General features: G+C 42.0%; 1 protein-coding gene across 2 annotated transcripts in view; it reads left to right on the top strand.

Annotated features, from left to right (window-relative positions):
• The window catches only part of LOC126412375 (semaphorin-2A-like), a 1156194-nt gene that overhangs the window by 789133 nt on the left and 348088 nt on the right, over positions 1-18973 (top strand). The gene's annotated exons all lie outside the window — the stretch shown is intronic.

Here is an 18973-nt window from a genome sequence, read left to right as displayed (position 1 = left end):
TTGCTGCATCATCAAAACGAAGGCAACGTAATAAAAACAGCAAACGTTTCAAGGGCATAGTTGCCCTAAAAATTGGTCTACCAGTGCCGTTTGTAGCATATAAACCATTCAGATCTTCGTTGTTTGACTTGAAGGCTCCCCACAAATAACAAAGACCTATGACAGCTTTTATTTCAGTACTGTCTGTTAGATTTGAAAAAGAATTCTTTTTTGACTCAGGTGGCAATGACATAATCTTTTCATTGGTTCTGAGTACTACCTCTGCAATCATTTCTTTGCTGAAAAGTAGTTCCCAAAATGCTAGAGGGGTCTTTTCTGTTACCTGTCTAGCTGCATTACGTATGCCAGGAAAGTGAATTGGAGCAATGATGTTGGTTTGAGAGGTTCTTCCACGTATGCTGGGTGTTGTTGACCACTTGAATCTGTTTCTTCCATAGATATAATTAGTTCCAGATTGTTCGTTGTTACTGTCTCCATCATCACTTTCATCACTTCCAGTTTCATGTTCACTAATTTCATAGTCACTGTCGCTTCCACTTATGTCTTCAATATCACTGTCCAATGGTTCGTTCAGATTATCTGTAGTATCTTCCTCGCTCATTTTTCTGAAGCACTACACCGTAAATCCAAGATACCGGAAATAATGCCACGAAAAGAAAACTTTCACTAACGGTACACCTGGGTCCACGGGACCCGATCACCTTTATAGAAACAAAACTAACAAAGAAACGCCTGCAACAATGTTGTGGGCTGGTAGCCAGTTGATTGTTAGGAGAGTACAGGGAGAGGGAAGTCAGTGCTACCACACACATCACGGAGCTGGAAAAAAGAAATTTCGCTCGGGTCCCTGGGACCCAGGTGTACCAGTTACGGGTTAAGCGTCACCCGCTCACACAATTCCCAAACAACTTCGTCTAGGGAAAGTCGAATTTCGTGTTTGAGTTCCATTATGTTACGGGGTTCGTTCTGGTAGACTTGTGACTTAGTGCACCCTACAGGAGAAGGCCACAAGGGTCACAAGATCGAGGTTGGTAGGCTTGGTCTCCTCGTAACGAGATGAGTCCGTCCGAGAACTTTTCACGCAACAAAGCAGTTGTGTCTCCTGAAGTGTGCCAAGTTGCGCCGTCTTGTTGGAACCTTGAATTCTCTATGTAGGCCTAGTGGCCGAAGGAAAGCAGGGAGCATCGCGCAATAAAGAACTTCATTAATCGTGACAAACCTTCCTTGTACATCTTCAAAAAAGTTAAGGACCGATCAAGCCCCCACTCCAAATCACACACTAAATGGTAACTCGCTAAGGATGCATGTCTTTTTTGTGAATTACTCTTGTGTTCACTGATTCCACTGTTTGGCAGTTACAATTGTTGAAAAGCCGTTGAAATGGAAGTGAGCTTCATCTGAGAAAATGATGTGCTTTGTGAAACCATCGTTCTTGTTCCCTTTCCAGGTACCACTGCACAAATTGCTTTCGTTTTCTACAACCTGCTTGATCAAGTTATCTGTTAACTGAAGTCTGTACGGTGGAAGTGCAAATGTTTTGGTGCGAATCTATGCATTGTTGCTGAGACACATGGCGCATTTCGTGAATACAATGGCGATATTATTTCCCCCGATTCACAGTAACAGAATAACTCACAGCAACAGCATTTGCCTCACTCCGACCAATTCGAGGGCGTGCAGGGCTCTTTTGATGTTTGCTGTTGAACAGGTTTTTTAAAATTTCTTGATCAGCCTACGAACAATGGATTAATTTGGTGCACTGTTGTGTCCAAGAACAGCACGGAGTTTTCGGCCCGTTTCCGTGAAGCTTTCACCGTTTTTATAGTAAGCTTTCACAATCAACACGCTCTGTTCCGTACTGCTTCCATGCCGATACTCCACAAACACTGAATGGAAAACAAAAGCACAGTATCAAAACATAACCTCAATTGTCACTGATTACAAAATATTGAAAATCTATGTTGCCAACAACAGTAAATAAAAATAATGTGCTTTTAAAATTCGGTGCTCTCTTTGAGTAATATACTATAAAACCGCCGGCGTCCCGTTGTCGAAAAAGCAGTCGCTCAGTTGCTGTTACCCATTTCGAGCGTCGACGCGCATGGAAGTTCGCGTCAGCGCTAACACGTGAGCTGATTTTCTTCGTGAAGTGAACCTGTGTCTGTTGATTTCCTTGTACCATACTCCGTCATCTCAATTGTGTCTAGACCTTCGTTAAATTACTCCTCGGCGGGATTAGCTGTAGAAGAGCAATGTGTTCTTTCTGTGCTTCCTTTAAAATGGCTTTGTGTTCAAATACATTGTTTTTTGTTTAAATTTGTAGGCGAACTTTTCCCATAGTTAGGTGCCAGCTTTAATATAATTAACGCGATTCTGGTAGGCCAGTTTCCACGGGAATCTCACTCCTAAAGCCATTAATATACTCTATCCGTTGCACAAAGCCATTCTAATAAAAAGTACAGGTCACAAATTTCTCCTGCAAACGGGCAAATGGGACCTGACTGCTTGTGTAGGGTATAAGTTATGGTCACTCTAGTTGCGTTTGAATTAATTTGACCAATACAACAACATCTTCCGGAATACTATTTCTCCATCACCTTCTCTCAGTGTCATCTAGTCTGTAGAGTCCACTGTGTGTCTACTCTTCATTGCTAATGGGAACGTTATCTAAGCAACTGTTTACCTCAAAAGAGGTATGTAGGAAATTGATTCAATTTTAGGTTTCGCATTTACAGTGGTGCTATGTTGACGGCCCATTCGCCTTTCGCTTTAAATTGTTTAGTAGTTTTGCACTGTATCTCACTCTCTTCAGTACTTCCATATCACATATCTATAACATTGTTTCTTATGCAATTTCCTGGATTACGATTGCACAAAGCCATTCTAATAAAAAGTACAGGTCACAAATTTCTCCTGCAAACGGGCAAATGGGACCTGACTGCTTGTGTAGGGTATAAGTTATGGTCACTCTAGTTGCGTTTGAATTAATTTGTTGTCTCTTGCCATAGTAGCTACAGTCGTCTCTACCAAAATGCATTCCATTTGGAAGAAGGGCTCTCAAATAAAAACGGACACGAATTGCAGTTGTGAATTAAACTAAATACTATTTCAACACAGAGACTTCTTACATTCCCAGTGAAAAGATGTTGGATGCAGACACTTCCAAATGTCAATAATTGACAGCGAAGGAAAGAGGTAGTTGTTTCAAATTTAAGAGCTTAATGATCAAACAGCAACTAACAGAGCTCGACAAGAAGGAAAAATAAAAGGAGCGTTCTTCCCAATTTACAATGATTGAAATGAAGTGGCGCGGAGTAAAAGAAATAAATAAATAAAAAATAAGAAAGAAACACTGTGTTCTATCTTGAGTAAATATACCGAAAGGTAGCGCACATCCCTAACAGGATAATCAGAAGTATTCTTTCACAAGAATACTTTTGTCCATTTCTTCAAAGATGGTTTTGACACGGTTATTATTAATGTTGTTTTATCCATACCGTACGTTGTCGAACTCTGTGGTCACTGTGCAGTTAAAGGATGTCGAGACAGACCACAACCAATCAGGTATTAGTGGCTAAAAAATCTTAAATACTAAATTAATTAAATGCACTGGAATGAATGGATCGATGGTTATGACATCAGTGAGTGTCGAGCCCTAACTGTTCATGTACATTATCTGATCAAAAGTATCAGGACACGCATCAGTAAGACATTAATATGAAATGCGTCCACTGTTCGCCTTTATGGCGGCTTGAACTTTGCAGGGAAGACTTTCAATGAGGTGTCTGAATGTCTGTGAAGGAATGGCAACCCATTCTTCCTCAAGAGGCTAAACCAGAGAAGGTAATGATGCAGGACGCTTGAATTCGGAGCGAAGTCGACGTTTTAGCTTATTGGAAAGATGTTACACTGGGTTCAGGACAGGACTCTGGGCAGGTTAGTCCATTTCGGAAAGTTACTGTCCACTTGCAGACGCTACTTTATGACAGGGTACATTGTCGTAATGGTACAACTAACGTCTCCGAGCTGTTCCACTACTATACGCAGTACATAATGCTGCGAAAAGTGTTCATATCCTTCCGCATTTAGCGTTTTCTTAAGCGCAATAAGGAGATCTCACATTAACCGGGCAAAACATTGTCTTTCTGTAACACCATCTCCTCTATACTTAACTATTGGCACTAATCATGTGTGATGTCCTTAGGTTAGTTAGGTTTAAGTAGTTCTAAGTTCTAGGGGACTGATGACCATAGATGTTAAGTCCCATAGTGCTCAGAGCCAGCACTAATCATGATGGTAGGTAACGTTCTCCAGGCATTTGCCGAGCCCTAAGCCTTCTGTCGGATTGCCACAGTGTACAGCGTGATACATCACTCCAAATCACTTCCAATCATCCATTGTTCAGTGGCGCTGCTCTTTAGAACCCGTCAGGCGTCGATGAGCATTGACAACAGAAACGTGTGCCTTATAAGGAGTTGCTCGACCATTGCTCCTTGATTCCATTCACTGATTTCTTGCTATTTTTTTTACAACTTCCCCCCCCCCCGCCCCCCTCTGGTGTTTGACGACCCCTGTCGTCAGTACATTAGGTTAGCTGTGGATATGCCTTCGTGTTTCAACCGACAATCACGTCAACAACAGTCTACTTCCACAGTGGCGGAAGGATTTAAATGTCCCTGACGGATGTCTTAGTCAGGTGACATCCAGTGGCCAGTGCAATTTCGAAACCACTGAGCTCTCTTGACGGATCTAATCTGCTGTTACTGCTTTTCTACTGTCAACCCAATACTCCCTGCGTCCTCTTATATTGGCGGGTCGTCGTCTCACGACATCTAGTGCTCAGTTCCGCGTTACATATAGGTGTCCAGATACTTTTGATCACGTAGTGAATCCTGGACCTGTAATGTAATATGTGCCAATTGAATGTATGTGTTCCATACCTGATCTCTGTCTCTCGGATTTCCTGCCTTATTCTTTCGGCTTTCTGAGTGCACCCCAAGATTGACTCAAATTTTGTCGTCGCCGATGTTCCCGTCTATTACTTCTACTACTACTACTACCGTTGACAACGCAATCCTCCTCTGTAGCAACTGGATCTCATGGTAGTCGTTTCAGATGATTGAAACTGGTTCTCTGCAAAGATGAAAGTGATTGTGTCGCAAAACAAAAAATAAAAACATTTTAAGTACTATCAGAGGTTATGCAAGCCCTGCTTGTATAGCTTAACGGGTAGACAGATAGGTGCACTAACCCCGATCAAATCGCCTCAGCGGATTAACGACCGTCGGTCTGACATATCGGCTAGTGTGGCTTTGAAGCGGATTCCGCCCTCGTTCACGCAAAAGCTGGTCCGGCTCACAATCTCCGACTCACAAACTGCGATGTACAGCCAGTTAAAATAGGTAATACACAAAATATGATTTATACGATTCGCAGACCGAGGGCACCCATTCCGCTCCTTTAGATTATATGGCGATTGTGGCGACATGTTGGACATGCGGTCACAAAGTTAAAAGCCATATAATTTGTCAAATCATGAAGGGAGGATCCTGCACCATGGTATAAACACTAGGAAAGAGACTGCCGGAGGTTATCTGGTGGGTAAGAAAGACTGGCACATCAGGAACTGGGTAAGCTCAATACTTCACCGACTCCATTCGCCCATTGGTGCTATTCTTACATACACTGTAGATGAACCAGTGGCGGTGGAGTATTTGACGACCTGCTGTTGCCATTATCAAAGAGGGAAGTGACTACTAGTAGCTTTATGCGGGCAGAGGAAAAATAATAAAATAGACTGGACTGTTTTAGGCAAGCTAAGTAAGTTTTCAAAACGAAGAAAGGAAGATTAGTGACGAGGTCACTAGAGACGAACTGTGAGCTCGGGTTGGGAAAGGACGGCAGAGGGAATCCTTTTACAAGAACCATCTTGGAATTTCACCTTATAAGTCCATATAGCCAGACGTCCATTTGAACTGCCTTCCTCCCAGATCAGAGTGTTATACCACAGTGCCACCTCGCTTGGTTTTCCAAAACGAAAAGGTTTACAATCAATGTATACTACGTCTTTTGATATGTGGGAGTGATAAATAGACTTTGATTGAGAAAATAATTTTAAAAATTGAAATTTGGTCAGAGAAAAATGGTGAGATGTGTTTTGGGAATTGCTTATTACAGACAGACAAACAAGTAAAACACACAGGAAACAGACTAGAGTCATCATCATCATCATCATCATCGCTTCTACAGGGGGGTTTAAATGAAACTGCAACAGGAAGTATTTCATGGGCCTTAAGGCAGGCAACCCAACTTACATTATTCGCGCCTGGGGCCGATGTAAGTTGGGCTGCCTATCGTAACGTGCCTGAAATATTTTCTGAGCCGGTTTTTGGCCCACCATCTGAAAGCTACGCCTTGTCGTTGCAATCATTCTTCGATATTTTGTGTCGTCCTCTTCGTTTTCTGATAATTTTTGCATTTTGATACGTCCAACTGATCTCCAACCATTTTCTTTCTTAATTCCCAGTGGATTTCTTTCCCACAATTTCTCAAGTAGGAGATGTAAATATGACTGTAATAAAAATGAAATGGAGGTAGCCGGGACATGTAGCTAGTTGGATGTATAGTAGACGTTCACAGGAAGTTCCTTGTTGGATGCTGAGGCATCAGAGAAGATCAAGACAACAGCCGAGTAATAGATGGATAGATCACATTAGAAAACACGTGGGACCAGCAGAGATGCGTATCATAACAGTTTGTAAAGCATGGAAACGTCTGATAGCTTATATCAAGTAGTGAATTCCAGGCTAATACTCACGGTGTTAATGGTAAAGTCGTACGGCGTGGTTGACTGGGAGCCGCCAAATGTGGGAGTTGTGTTTGAAATGTATCTGTTGTGAAGGTGAGGCCAATGGGTGTGATAATGGTGAGAGAAGGGAGAAGGAGAAATCCAATACCGACACGTAGTCTTCTCCTATCGAATAGCATTAAGGGGGCTGCCGAACCTAACGTTCCCATCCAACCGGCGGACCGCCATCAACTGTGTCACATGGCTCATTCCAAGTGACACTGCTGAGAGTTTTGAAATTTAATCCAGGACATTGGCGTAGAGTCTGGTGATCAGAAGCTTTACGCTAACACCTCTCCCATCCTTGTTAACCAAATGCTGACGATGAAAGTTTCTTGCACCACCAAGAATCGATCATTCTCAACTAAGAATCTAGCGCCGCTAGAGACGTTAGCGAACTCGAATGCGGTTTTTCCCCCTTTTTCGGACCTCTGAACTGACTTACCCATGCAGTTTAACTATAATTTAACGTGGATTCCGAATCTCGATTCAACTCAGAATTTTTCACATTAAATAACTTTGCCTGCAATGGAAGAAGTGCTAAGAAGGACTGACTGAAGATCAAACCCGAGATCCGTGATGTCATACAAAGAACTTTATCGCTTTTTAAATTTTTTTTCTTTCTCTTCCCTAAAGACTTTTGCCTACGTCTCTTTTTTAAACTAAATTAAAAAAAAGTAAAGAGGGAAGTCCTTTCTTAGGAATTGTAATATTCTTTCTGGTGTAGTAAAGGCCATTAGTGCTCCAAGACCTTTGTTAATTCTCATTGAATTCCGACTTGCATTTCTCATTAATGCAAATTAAGGAAGATGGTTAAAAATTTTGGGACTGCTCAGCGTATCTTTCGCCGCAGTTTTGTCACGTGATCCACTGATGCTGTTAAAGATAAGATAGGAAGTCCAGTAAATTCGGAGTGGCTGTGGTTATCGAGTAGTGAGTGAAATCATCACGTACTAAGCATACTGCCGGTGTCTGGTTCCCGGGAACATGTGCCATTCTGGATAGAGAATGAGAATCAAGTTTTTGGAGGTGTGGCTCGTTGTGGTGATTCAGGACCAGTTTCTTCGTTGTCCACGACCAAATTTCATTTCAGTCATACCAATTGAATTCATGTGCAAGGGTCTCCTGTAGCTGACACTTCCTGCAGAGAGGATCTGATGTTGTATAGCTTCTCTATTTAGCAAGCTTTCCGTAGATTACATCCAACCAAGTGTATTTGGGAGCAGGAAAATTTATGAAAATTCTGCTTTTGATCCAATCTCTCGATGGGTACTTCTTGTAAAATGGGTGCCGAAATGATTGTTGGTACAAAAAGATGCTTGAGTTTCCTCCGCTGAGTGGTATGTTGATGATGGTAATCTTATAAATGCTCGAGTCTAATGAAATGATAATACAGATGATTTTTTAAAAATAACTTAGGGTCGTGACCAAACCATAAGCCACATATATTTTACCATTCAGATACTGTCGTTTTGAACCCCTCCTTCTGCGGGGAGTTAAGCCACGCTGAGGACAGTTGGTGAGGTTATCACTTCCCCGTGAAGCGTTCCTATATGTCGCATATATAACTGTATGCTCCGCGCCACCTATGGAAATAGTTCACAGCGCCGGGTCTCGAGTATTTGCTAGACATTACGTGCGATGGTTGCACACGATTCTGAGCGCAGCCCACCGCAAGTTGGATGAACTGCACGCGTCTGTTTGCTGTACAGACTTGACTGCCCCTGGCGTACATCATTATCCGCTCTGCTGGTACGGCACGGTCTCATCCTCCATTTACGGCTGCTTGCCGGCGAGCAGAAAATGCGCTGAAACCACAGAGGCGGCGGGCGGCGCGGCAGTCAGCAGATTTGCGCCTTGCTGCCGGCCTGTGGCTGCCGCTGGAGACCGCCGTGTTTTCGCTCCCACACCTCCACCACCACCACCTACACCCCACCCTCCACCCCAACCCCATACCGCCCCCCCCCCCTTCCCTACGCTCTTTACACGCCAGTGAAAGCGTGGCGCGTCGAACGCGATAAATTATTTATGAGGCGCCTAATCCTGCGCCGTTACCTAAGTGGCAGTTCGCTTCGTGTTTATTCCTCTCTGCGGGCACTGTGCGTGTCTCTCTCGCCTGACGAAAATGACTGCCCGCTGCGATGTCAACGCTGTATTTTCACGTCGCACCTACGCTGTTTCTTACACGTTACCAAACGCCCTTTTGTTTTAGCTATAACCAGTAATCCCCCCTTCCCGCCCGACCCTTTTAAACAATAGAGCTCCCATCTATAAATCAGCTGCATACGTATGATTACCTTACAAATGAGTTAATGTGTTAAATATTTGACTTTAAGCATGTAAAACCTTTCTGGTGGAAGACGCAAAACGCTGGTTATGTTGGCTCTATCAGTTTCGGATTATTCACCCCAATACTAACGAAAAAACTAAAGAAAGGTTTAAAATTTCATTTAAATGTTGTTGGAAGAGCTGAGAATGAGAGCGTTTAGGTACTTAGAAAAACTTTACACTTAATTTTAAACCTTCCTAAAACTTTTTCTCGCAGACATCGTTCACAAAATAATGAAAGGGAGAAAAGTTTAGTGTTTACATTTTCGTTCTTCCTGCATTAAAATTTCAGCATAAGGTATGACGTTTTAATTTATTACACGGTGTTCCGCTCAAAAGAGACCCCACACACATGTGTAGCAATTCCGCTGAAATTGCACAGTATAATTTGTGACTTTTGACATGGCAACACCGCACTCTGCAACATCGTTTGACGCAACAGTGTGTTTCCACGTTCCACTGAGGCTGGAGCTCAGTGTTCAGTGTTTAGTGGCAGTGTATCGCTATTCTGTGGAAGAGCGCGTGTTTCTTGTGAAACGGTATTGGATTACTGATTCTATTAAGACATGTCAGCGACTATTTCAAATGTTCAAATAAGTGTGAATTCTTAAGGGACCAAACTGCTGAGGTCATCGGTCCCTAGACTTACACAACACTTAGACTAACTTATGCTAAGAACAACACACACACCCATGCCCGGGGGGGGGGGGGGGGGGGAGTCGAGGGGCCGAGCGAGTATTTGTTGAACGGATTGCTGACCAGCATATACTGTCTAAATGCTGCTTTCAAAAGTTGGTGAACAAGATGGAGGGTAGCGGATCGGGGTTGGATCTCCACGGCGGGGGACGGCCGCCACTATCGGAAGGAAAACTGACTGACACGAAACAACTATTGTTGGTATTTTCTGAAAAGTCTGTTGGACGTTTATCTGAGGAATATGGAATGTCACGGAGTACATGTCACTGGGCTGCGAAGGAAGCCGGCATATATCCAAACACGTTTACAATTGTTCAGGAACTGAATGTCAATGACAAAGACACACGCATTACATTTTGCCGTTGGTTTCAGCAATTTATTGCACAGAGGCCAGAAATATTGCAGTACACATGCTTCAGTGATGAGGTGTGGTTCCAGCTCTCTGGTTATGGAAACTCTCAGCATACACATGCACTGGTCGAACAACTCTTGGATTCACAAAAGATTGCCGTGTTCTGTACACTATCACAGCGTCGCGTCATCGGACCAATTTTTTTCGAGTCTACTGCGACAAGTGCAGTTTACTTCTAAATGTTTCGGGAATTTGTGCATCTGTTGGACGACTTTACCCTCTTCCGCTGCCAACAGGATGGCGCTACATGCCGTAGATCTCGAGTGATCATGGCTGTGGTCGAATCATTTTTCCCCGGTAGAGTGCTTTCGAAAGGACTATGGCCCCCAAGGTCACCTAACTTAACACCACCTAAGTTTTCCTCTGCAATGGCATAAAGGCAGGGTCTACAGGAACAAATCACACAACTTGGAATATTTGCGAGAGAATATCATCCGTGAAATCGAGGCTGTGACATCATAGGTTCTTGCAGCAATATACGAGAATCTGCAGCGTCGTGTTCAACTGTGTCTAAAAGTCGAGCGTGGTCGCCTCCAGGAACTTTTGTGTTTCATCTATATTTACTTACCCACGAACAGGATATGACATGTTGATTTCATTTCCCGATTTTTATGCAAAGCCATTAAGTGAAATTTACGCAAATTTTGGGGTGTCATTCAAATGGAACACCGTGTACTTTTTCACTACTAATTCTATTAGTAACATATTTTGCAGATAGCACCCACTTATACCTCTGAATGTATGTGCAAAGTTGTGTCATTGTACGACACAGAGTTTGGGAGATATGACGTTATAAACATTTGAGATACGTGAAAAACTACCTTTTCTTCTCTTCCATTGTTTGGTAAGGGGAACACTTAGCGACTTCCAACACAATTTAGACATAATTTCAAATGTTTTAAAAACTTTTTCGCACATACAATCCTCGCAATAACGATAGGGGAAAAGTTTATTGCTTGCTAAATGTTCGTTGTTCATGCTGTAAAACTTCAGCATCAAGAATGACCTTTTAATTTACTATTTCTTTACGTCTACAAAATTATATTGTTGTACGACAGACAGTTTAGGAGAAACACTAACTTTTCATAAAAATTTAACTAGTTTTCAGTATCAGGTTTACAAATATTTATAGAATTACAAAAATCTCTGTGCGAAGGTAGATCTCATATGACCCTGCCATTTATGACTTAAGATTTACATGCTAAGTGCCAATTATTGAACACATTAACTAATTTTTGAACTAATTAGGCGTTTGAAGCTGTTTGTACATGAGAGTTCAGTTCTTGAAAGAAATGGAGGGAAGGAGGAAAGATGCTACTGATAATCTCCTGTGCGATGGAACTTCAAATATTTAAAGAATTAATTTTAATAATGGTTACAGTGAACAGATTGCCTGGTGTAAGTACTATAGCTCCCTTACAGACATCAGAATGTAATCTGCTTACCGGACTAGTAGTGTTATTCACCAACCGATCTCGAGTCCTGCCCCGCCGCACAGACAGACGCATGAATGCAGTCTCATTTTGAAGAATAGCGGAACAGTTAATGGATTCTGACTGTGTACTCGTTGTAACATATGTACCCAGAACCAAGTGTCGCGAAATGTTGCAACTATTTCCCCATTCACCGTGAAATGAATATAAGTCTCCTCTTCCCTGTAGCTCAGATCTTGGGTGCGCTCTCGCTGCTCGTTTACCTAAAGCTGCTTACTGCATCATGAGACGCTGTGCGGGCTCTTAGCACTGATGAACTACATGGACAATATCCAGCGACATACATAACTTACATATTTTTTAAACGTATTGTTTACTTCTTAGAATATGTTGGGTTAGCGTCTAATAACATTTTATTCCACTACGTGGGAAAAAACTCCGCCTAATAAAAGACACCATTTGAATAGTATCATTTTCCTCAATCATGTTTCAGCTCATTATGTGCTATTATCTTTGGGATTTTATTTATTTTCTTTCTCACACGTCGCTATCAGTTACGTCTGTTGGTTGTCTTATAGCTACCAAGCATTCTAAAAGCTGTCATGGGTTTTGATGCTGTGATCTCCCTTCTCTTGATTATGGCGTGTTGAAACACTTCATTTCATTTCGTTTTGTCGTTTTTAGTTGTTACACATGCGTTTGATTACTTTCATTAGCAAACACGAGGTTTCCGTCGTCATTTCACTAATTTACGCACTGACACTTGCTATGGACCATGACTTTTGAACCATTATCTAAGCTATACAATGAACATTACCCAAAACAATAAAACCCATTGACACAGTTTACTTTTATTATGAATAAGTCTCTTTACTGTTAAAACTGAAATAAAATTTATGGAACACTGCCTACTGAGGGCACGTACAGGCTGACTCAGCTGCCCCTACTGATGCGTTTTATGCAACCCATAGCGTCTTCAAATACCATGTGCAACGTTTTCATATTCTCTCGCTAGTTATGCGCAAACTGTTGGTCCTACAGAATAAATGAACTCGACCGTTATGGAGAAAATTTAATGAAGTTAAATTTAGGACTGGGAATACGTGTTTTCTTAATGCCATAGTTTTTTATTTATCCTAGAAAATACACAAAAGTGACATCAAACGCGTTTTCTTGAATAATTCGAAAATCGTTGTCTCCAGCAAAAACGTTTCCCAGTACAAAATCTAACTACATCAAATTTCCTACGAAAAGGTCCTGTTCATTTTTTTCTGGAGGACTAACAGTCTCCATTTAGTGAGCGAGAGAATATGAAAATCTCATATGTGGTGTTGAAGGCGTTGTGGGTTGCATAAAACCAATCGGTAGGGCATGTGAATCACACCGTATGCATTGAAACTGAGCAAGTGAGTAAAGTGCTCTCTTTATGTCACAAAGCGAGAAGAGGTAACCACCATTCGAGACAGAGCTGACAGTTCCCTACTGCTGCAGATGCTGGCTTGTGCTGTCTCAAAATTGCTTGTAAATTAGTACACATTAAAAAGTAAAGTTGGTTGAATTATCCAAATTCAAAATTCAATGCTCGAATAGGATAAAATTTCGTGACACACACCATAGTACTCCGTCACGCAGTGACATATTGGCTGTGAAACACTAATCTATACGTGCTCAGTGCTGAAAGATGGCTTTTTCTATTCAACTCGACGTATGTGGAACACAGTTCATGATGACTCGCGCTGGATGTCTTGGAGAGACCGGTGCAACAAAGAGGTGATTCCTGGGCTCGATGACGGTGGAGTTCGCGTAATGTACGGCAGGCCACAGACGAAATCCAAACTAGTGAAAGTCGTCATAAGCGTGTGCACGCAGTCAACGGAGCGATCCGAACCGAAATCCGTAAACACGGGCAACGTTTATCACTCAGCTATCAACCGCCCGTATCGAAGGATTGAGGTGATAACGCGAACTTCCAGACAAGTGCGGGGTTGCAGAATTTATGGACACACTCGCGTCAGTGGAAGAGCTCGCGTGATACGCCCGCCACGGCGGCACTAACCGCGGGAGCAAGTTATAACTGTCGTATGAAGCCCAAGTACTTCTGATATATCCTCCGTATCGATACTCGGGCTGACGGGTGAAATGGCACAGCCTCCTCCAGTATTACTTTTCCTCGACACTACTTTACGACATCGCTATTATTTTTCGAATTTTGGGCAGTTCATTATTATCTGTTGCCTCTCTGAATACTTTGATGTAATTTTGTACACAGTACGTTATATTTCAAGCTAAAATTTATGAAAATTAATTGCTTTACAAAATATTTTAGTTTCGATGTTATAATTGATAAGTACTAGTTCTGAATGTACAGTTAAAATTATTTTTTTTAGAAACATTTGAAATTACGACTTACTTGCACACTTAAAATTTCTATTATTAATTACACAATCCAGTATTTACTATTTTTACTTCTGGATTCATTTATAAAATAATAAACGAAATTAATAATGTAACAAAAACTAGTAGGAATTCATTTGTTAAGAAAAATAGGAAACCCTTTGAAATACTGTTATTTCCGCAGAGTGTGTGAGTCGTAAGCTTGCCTCTGATGTGATCGGAAGTGTTTTTGTATAATAGGTGCGAAAAATGTAATTTCGTCTTTGTTAATGTGAAAAATCAAAATACTTTATGATATAATAAAATGTGAGAAAATCAGTGGAAATATAGTTAAGTAAGAAAACAATAACCTTCCAATTTATCTACTTCAAACCAACCGCGAGGACTTGATCAGCTTCGAGAATCAGACTCCCTAGACAAGAAGAACTATAGCCATCTCAAGATGACAAGCTAAGTGAACTTGAAAGTAATCTTAGCTCCTCTCAAATCTTCATACAAGACTTTGCTCATTAATTTCTTGGACTGGACACTGTTTAATGTGGACAATAGAAGGAAGAAGGAAGGAGGGGGGAGATTACAGCGGGCACTCCGAATCACTGTTGGAAACTAAATGGATAGCTAAAACTGCGTCTTTCGAGAAGAGTGAATGAGAACACAGATGCATCTGAATGAGTTAAACACTAGCGCATGCACGAGAGCTGTACAGAAATTCGTTGACAATGGTAGCTACATCTACATACCGTAAATACACCATGTTTTAGAACAAAAAATTACTCAAACGAACTTAAATCACTATCTCAAAAACAGCACTAAGACAGCTAAATTATCACCAATTGTAAATGAAAAGAATAGCCGTCAGATGTTGGTAGTGTTAGACAGTTTCGCAGAGTAATTCACGTCGTTTCGTGGGAGGACATTTCTTAAACGGTATCTGGGGACCTTTGTTATCAATATAAAGAGAAATAACCTCTGTCTACATTATTGTGCCAGAAGTTCGTAATAATCCACAGCAGATCATTACAAAACAGAGCAAGTAAATACTAAAGATATTTGTGCCAGTTTGCAACACGTAAAGCTACAGTGTAATAAAATAGAATCCCATCGAATGAATTCACTAAAGGTCCAGTTTTGCGTCTGTGATGTATTACTTCTAGTGCTTTGAAAATAGTATATTATGATGTGCACCTAATCCTAAACAGTGCTGTATTTGTCTGTTCAAAAGTGCTAACGGTTAGTTTTCTCCCGGAAAAATAACCACTTAAGTGCGAGAACCTTACAAGGTGAAATGTATGATGTCCTCATAATCTTTCAGCACAGGTATTTCAGATCAAAATCATTCTATTGAAAGTCTGAGAGGATGAAAATATTTTGCAATAGCGTTGTAATACAAACATAGAACTGTTTAAATAATTTCGTAGAACTGCCTGTAAAAATTTATTAACTGACCACTGTTCCTTTATTTTGCTGTAACAATTGCACAAAAGTGTGGAATGTGAGGTGTATAGTCCATATCTGAGATAGTTCTGTAAAGCCTGGTTTACACAGGAGCCCACACAAACGATAGAGCACGAGCTAACGAGAATTTTCTCTGGTGTAAACAGTAGGCGACCACGAGCCAACTGCGTTCCGTTGAGTACGATTCGCATTCGCTAGCGTTCGCTCGTGTTTCGCTGATTTTCAGTATTTTAGCGAAAGATCTAAGAAAGTTCGCGTCCTCTCCGCTTCAGCGCTAGGTGCACAGAAAGCTTTCGACTGTTGCCTTGTCTACTTTTGTTGTTGAGATGAATTTCCTGAGCGATGGTGCGCTCTGAAGGCAATATAAAGTTGCTGACAGAAGAATATAGATGCTTCTGGGATCCAAGAGATCTACAGCACTAATGTCGACGGAAAAGAAATATGACTGGTGGAACACTGTAGAAGCTCTCAAAGGTCTAACTGCACATTTGTCAAATACGATCAATTCAGTAGATACTTGCGCCAGGGGAACGGCGTGAATAAGCAGAAGCTTTCTATGTCCTTTTATTAAAAAGAAAAAGCACAATAAATTTCCTAGGAAGTAAACAATTACGAATAATTATCTCCTGAAAATCAAAATGGTTCCACACTCAGGGAATGAATGCAGGGGAGCGGATGCAGGAATCCTGCATCGTCCTTAGTGGCAAGGTCCTAGTGTCAAGCGTGTATCTGTGGCGTGTGGATTATTGTGATGAGTGCTTGTAAAATGTAGTGCCGGGTTTGTTCTGTAAGGGATGAAGGGAAGGAAGAGGGTGAAACCCGGTACCGCCAAATAGCCTGCTCTTCTCGAATACCAGCAGGGGGGCCGTCGAGCTTAACGTCTCCATCCCACGGGTGGATCATCATCAACAATAACACAAGCCCTCAATTCGTGAGACACCGCGGAGAGGCTTAGAATTTAATGCAGCATGTTGCCGCAAAGAGTGCTGATCAGAAACTTTACGTCGCCAACTCTCCTCCCCCTGACGTCACCACCTCCCCTCCCCCTGCCGGTCAAACACTGGCAGTGAAAAGTTTCCGCCACGAGGATCCAGACACCTTCACCTCCGCCTCGAGCGACTTTGTGGAGACGGGCATTGACGATCTCGGCTATGGATGCATGCATGAACCTATTATTGTTGTGTTGTTGTGGTCTTCAGTTCGGAGGACTTGTTTGATACAGCTCTCCATGCTACTCTATCCTGTGCAAGCCTCTTCATGTTCGTATAACTATTGCGACCTATATCCTTCTGAATCTGCTTAATGTCTTCATCTCTTGGTCTCCCTCTACGATTCCCCCTCCCCCCTCCTCTCCCCCCCCCCCACCCCCCACACACACACAAACACGAACACACACATCCAGTACTATGTTGGCAATCTCTTGATGTGTTAGAATGTGTCCTATCAACCGATCCCTTCTTCTAGTCAGGTTGTGCCACAAATTTTTCTCCCCAGTTTGGTACAGTACCTCGTCATTAGTTACATGAACTATCCATGTAATTTTCAGCATTCCTCTGTAGCACCACACTTAAAAAGCTCATATTCTCCTCATATCTAAGCTGTTTACCGTTCACGTTTGAATTCCATACATGGCTACAGTCCATACAAATACTTCCAGAAAAGATATCCTAACACGTAAATCTGTATTCGATGTTAAACAACTTATCTTCTTCAGAAACACTTTTCTTGTCATTGCCAGTCTACATTTCGATCCCCTCTACTTCCGATGTCATCCGTTATTTTGCTGCACAAATAGTAAGACTTATCTACTACTTTAAATGTCTCGTTTCCTAATGTAATTCCCCCAACTTCACCTGATTTTATTGGACCACAATCCATTATCCCTATTTTACTTTTGTTTATGATCACCTTATGTCCACCTTTCAAGCACTATCCATCCCGTTCAACTGTCCTTCGAAGTCCTGTGCTGTCTGTAACAGAATTACAATGTCATTGGCGAACCTCAGAGCTTTTATTTCTTTTCCATGGAGTTTAATCCCTTCTCCAAATTTTTCTTTGGTTACCATTACTGCTTGCTCAATGTACAGCTTGAATAACATTCGGGATAGGCTACAACCCTGACTCACTCCCTTCTCAAGCACTGCTTCTCTGTCATGCTCCTCAACTCGTATAACTACCTTTTGGTGTCAGCAAAAGTCGTAAATAGCATTTCGCTCCCTGTATTTTACCCTTGCTACCTTCAGAATTTCAAAGCGAGTATTTAAGTCAAAATAGTCAAAAACTTTCTCTAAGTCTACAAGTGCTGTAAACGTAGGTTTACGTTTTCTTAACCTACATTCTAAGGTAAATAGTAGTGTCCACATTGTTTCGCTTGTTCCTATATTTCTCCGGAATCCATTCTGATCTTCCCCGAGATCGGCTTTTACGTCTTTCCACTGTTCAGTAAAAAACTCGCGTTAGTACTTTGCATCCATGACTTATTAAACTGATACTTTGGTGCTATTCACAGTTGTCCTTACCATCTTTCTTGGAGGATATTTCGCCTGTCTCATACAACTTGCACACCAGATGGAAGAGTTCGGTCATGGCCTACTTTCCCAAGGTTATCAGTAGTTCTGACGGAATGTCGTCGACTCCCGGGACTTGGTTTCGACTTGCCCCTCTTCAGAAACCACATGTTTGTCTGATCTCTCAACAGATACTCGTCTGATGTGGTTGCACCTACGGTACGGATATCTGTATCACTGAGGCCACCCATCCAACCCACCAATGGAAAGGGGAGATGTATCTATTATGCTAATTAGAAATGTACGAAAGACTTCACCATTCTCGTTGCTTACGTTCCTGGTAGCTGTCACTACATGACTGCTGTATCGCTGTTAGAAGTTTTGTATGATAATAAAAACGTTTTACCTGGAATCACTTTGTCTGCACTCATACACACTATAGGTCAGATTTTATCAAGTAGCCTATGCAGCAACCCTATGTACAGATAAGTATTTATTCCAAACTTCCCTTCTTCCCCTCACTCTGCCTTTCTCCACAACCCATTTCTCTGGTCACCTCCTCCACCCCCTACTTTCTGTCCATCCCCTCTTGCCCCTCTCTCTGTTCATCTCCTCCTCCCCTCCCGCTGTCAATCTGCTCTGCCCCGACTGCTCGTTGCTCGTTTCCCCTCTGTCTACCTCCTCCCTCTAATTTCATCTCCTCCTCCCACTCTCTTTGTCAGTCTCCTCCGCCCCTCTCTTTATTGATCTTCTCCTCTCGCCTCGCTCTGTCCATCCTCTCTTTCTCTCTCTGTCTCTGTCTCTCTCCATCTCCTCCTCTCCTCTCTTTCTTTCAATTTCTCCATCTCCTATCTCTGTTCATTACTCCTCTTCCTACCTGTGCTTATCTCCTCCTTTCCCC

Source organism: Schistocerca serialis, chromosome 7 (assembly GCF_023864345.2).
Source record: "Schistocerca serialis cubense isolate TAMUIC-IGC-003099 chromosome 7, iqSchSeri2.2, whole genome shotgun sequence".
In the NCBI taxonomy this organism is placed as follows: Eukaryota; Metazoa; Arthropoda; class Insecta; order Orthoptera; family Acrididae; genus Schistocerca; species Schistocerca serialis.
The sequence above is the reverse complement of the archived record's forward strand: the minus strand, read 5'-3'. Positions and strand labels throughout refer to the sequence as shown.